Source organism: Oncorhynchus kisutch, linkage group LG8, assembly GCF_002021735.2.
Source record: "Oncorhynchus kisutch isolate 150728-3 linkage group LG8, Okis_V2, whole genome shotgun sequence".
NCBI classification, from domain to species: Eukaryota; Metazoa; Chordata; class Actinopteri; order Salmoniformes; family Salmonidae; genus Oncorhynchus; species Oncorhynchus kisutch.
The window spans coordinates 48029027-48032707 of NC_034181.2; the positions used below are offsets into that span (position 1 = coordinate 48029027).

Below are 3681 nucleotides of genomic sequence, written 5' to 3' on the forward strand. Positions count from 1 at the left end.
GTATTTAGTTTTCATGCTAGTGAGGGCCAGAATCAACTCACATAGGTACATGGTTGCAAAGGGCATCAGTGTCTTAACAGTGCAATTTTCCCCGGCAGGCTACTCTGAGCACAGCCCAATCCAGAATCTGGCAGTGGCTTCTGATTTAAATTAAATTTTCATAGAACCGCTTGTTGCAATTTCGATGAGTCTCTCTTGTTCAGATATCGGTAAGTGGATTGGAGGCAGGGCATGAAAGGGATAACAAATCCAGTTGTTTGTCATCCGTTTCAGGAAGGTACCTGTGTAATTGCGCACCCAACTCACTCAGGTGCTTCGCTATATCACATTTAACATTGTCCGTATTCTTGAGTTCATTTGCACACAAAAAAAGTCATACAATGATGGAAAGACCTGTGTGTTGTCCTTGTTAATGCAGACAGAGAAGAGCTCCAGCTTCTTAATCATAGCCTCAATTCCATCCCGAACATTGAAAATAATTGCGGAGAGTCCCTGTAATCCTAGATTCAGATCATTCAGGCAAGAAAAAAAACAACACCCAGATAGGCCAGTCATGTGAGAAACTCGTCATCATGCAAGCGGTCAGACAAGTGAAAATTATTGTCAGTAAAGAAAACTTTAAGCTCGTCTCTCAATAAAATAAGAAAAACATGTCAATATTTGCCCCTTGATAACCAGCGCACTTCTGTATGTTGTAAAAGCGTTACATGGTCGTTGCCCATATCATTGCATAGTGCAGAAAATACACGAGAGTTCAGTGGGCTTTCTTTAACAAAGTTAACCATTTTCACTGTAGTGTCCAAAACGTCTTTCAAGCTGTCAGGCATTCCTTCAGCAGCAAGAGCTTCTCGGGGATACTGCAATGTACCCGCGCATGCAAGCAGTTGCTGCAGTGTTACCACTCCACTATGTCTCACTGTCATGGCTTTTGAGCCATCAGTACAGATACCAACACATCTTGACCACCAAAGTCCATTTTATGTCTCAAAGCTGTCCAGTAGTTTAAAAATATCCTCTGCTGTTGTCCTGGTTTCCAGTGATTTGCAGAAGAGGATGTCTTCCTTAATTGACCCCTCATAAACATAACGGACATATACCAGCTGTGCCAGGCCCTCCATGTCTGTTGACTCATCCAGGTGGAACGCATAGAATTCACTGGCTTGTATGCGAAGCAGTAATTGTTTTAAAACATCTCCTGCCATGTCACTGATGAGTCGTGAAACAATGTTGTTTGATGAAGTAATTGTCTGTATAGTCTTTTTGGGCCTTTCCCCCAGCCATATCTGCGGCAGCAGGAAGAATTAAGCCCTCCACAATAGTATGGGGCCTGCCTGTCCTAGCCACTCGGTAGCTCATCATATAAGACACTTCTAGCCCCTTCTTATTAATGGTATCTGTTGCTTTTATACATGTCTTACTACTCAAAATTCATTTCAATTCTTGCTCAAAAACCCCTGGGGCAAATTTTTCAAATTGCCATGTTTTGTTTCTAAATGTCTGTGCAAGAGTGAAGATTTCATCGAGTTGTGAGATAGTACCTTTGCACATAGAACACACTGTAGCTGAGGAAAGGCACTACCCCCAATCTAAGTGCACGCACCAGCCCTCACTGGATGGAACACACCAGTCCCAGTTGGACAGCACGCACCAGCCCTCACTGGATGGAACGCACCAGCTCCAGTATGACGGCACGCACCAGCCGCATTGCAGCCATGTGATGGTTGTAGGGACGAGGTCGAACAAATCCTCCGTGACAAGGGAAGGATGGAGGAAGTAATTTTGAGAATAGGTAATTAATATCATGTCACCTATCAAACTTACATTTTGTGAAGTTGAATTGTAAATCATTTTTAAAAACTTCTCCAACCCCATTTCTGTTTTGTTTACCTTTGGAAGAGTGATTGGGCCTTGAACACATAATAATGAATGTACTGTATGTGCTATTGTCTCCTCTCAGACCCAGTCCAGATCCGAGAGCTGCACGCTCTCATTGACATCATTGGAGAAACACTGTTAGCTACAGGAGAGAAGGCTATCGGTGCCATCCGGCGAGCAAGAGTTGTTTCCTGACAGTGGCATGTTCCTCTCATCGTTCTGCCATCCATCAGGCATCTAAGCAAGATTGCTTGCGTCTGTTCATTTTCTTTTTGACAATTGTCTCAGTGGAAGAATGTGTCAATTCAGTTGCCTTTGGACGCCATGGCAAGATCCCCGAAGGGAAGCTAGTCCTCGAACCAGAAAAAGGTCAGCGGAATTCTAAGTATTTTCTCAAAGCTAGGTTACTTTGTTACTTAACTGCTTCCAGCAAAATAGGATTGATTCTCGATGAAAAGGATTTACGTATATTATTTGCTAATTCATCACTGCAATCAAGTCAAATCAAATGTATTTATATAGCCCTTCGTACATCAGCTGATATCTCAAAGTGCTGTACAGAAACCCAGCCTAAAACCCCAAACAGCAAGCAATGCAGGTGTTGAAGCACGTTGGCTAGGAAAAACTCCCTAGAAAGGCCAAAACCTAGGAAGAAACCTAGAGAGGAACCAGGCTATGAGGGGTGGCCAGTCTTCTTCTGGTTGTGCCGTGTAGAGATTATAACAGAACAAATCAAGTTAAATACATCTAAAACAAACCAAATTCCCCAATGTCCTTTTAAGATGTGTCTGTTTTGAATACTGAGTCATTCAATAGAATTGTCACATGTTATTTGTCAAAATATTCATGAAATGTTTTACATACTTTATTCCAGCCTACATTTTGCGTTGTGCTACCTTGAATGGTTGGACCGGAATCGATGAAGCAAAACTGAAGGCATTCATCAACAAGTGAAGGTCCAGAGCAGGACATACAGAGTAGTGACTACATTTTTTTTTTTGTTTGTGTACAATGTGCAATGTTCATATTTGCAATAAGGTTAATTTAAGAACATACTGTTATGGGCTTACTGGTGTCACATGTAGGTTCAACTTTTTGTTCACTACATCTGGTGGGTGACAACTGGCTATTTTCATCTCTACAATATTATTTTTGGCTTTACCTAATGTTTTAAATCAGGTACAAGAGCATATGCTGTATATTCATTTTATTTATGTTCTTACAGTCAATGGAACCCAATCTGTGTTGGGAATGAAAAGTGAGATGCATTGTTAATATAATAAGCACTGTTGAATACATTTGTTGAACTGTATCAGTTTATTCTTATTTTTTAACAGGTAATCATAATTAATAATATGGCAAATTAAATGCTAACAAATGAAATAACAAATGAAATTCTCAATTGTGTCTCATCTCATTAATCAAGCTCATGTATAGCTTCTGTAGTAATTATAAGAGAAATACATGAGACACGGAGGAGACGTTGCACAATGTAGAGCACTCCTTTATGGCTCATACCTAGATATTTCTGAAATGATCACCTCAGATTAAGATCATTAGTCTAATAAAAGTCTCAAACTTGTGTCAGGAATTTATCATTATTTGTCCTTTAAAATAAGAGGCAAGAATGAGCTCAACGGTATACAATGATAAGACCTCCTCTGCTGATCATACTTCTCGAATACTGCTAAAACCATCATCTCAACTCAGCTTCATGTGTCCTATATACACTACCGTTCAAAAGTTTGGGGTCGCTTAGAAATGTCCTTGTTTTTGAAAGCCATTTGTCCATTAAAATAACATCAA

The 3681-nt window shown here is 40.3% G+C and overlaps 1 long non-coding RNA gene across 1 annotated transcript; it reads left to right on the plus strand.

Moving 5' to 3' along the window:
• The first annotated feature begins 1158 nt into the window (after positions 1–1158).
• Positions 1159–3253, plus strand: LOC109895045 (uncharacterized). The gene is made up of 3 exons (XR_002255930.2): positions 1159–1789; positions 1958–2244; positions 2750–3253. It is a non-coding gene; the product is annotated as an uncharacterized LOC109895045 (long non-coding RNA).
• The last annotated feature ends 428 nt before the right edge of the window (positions 3254–3681 follow it).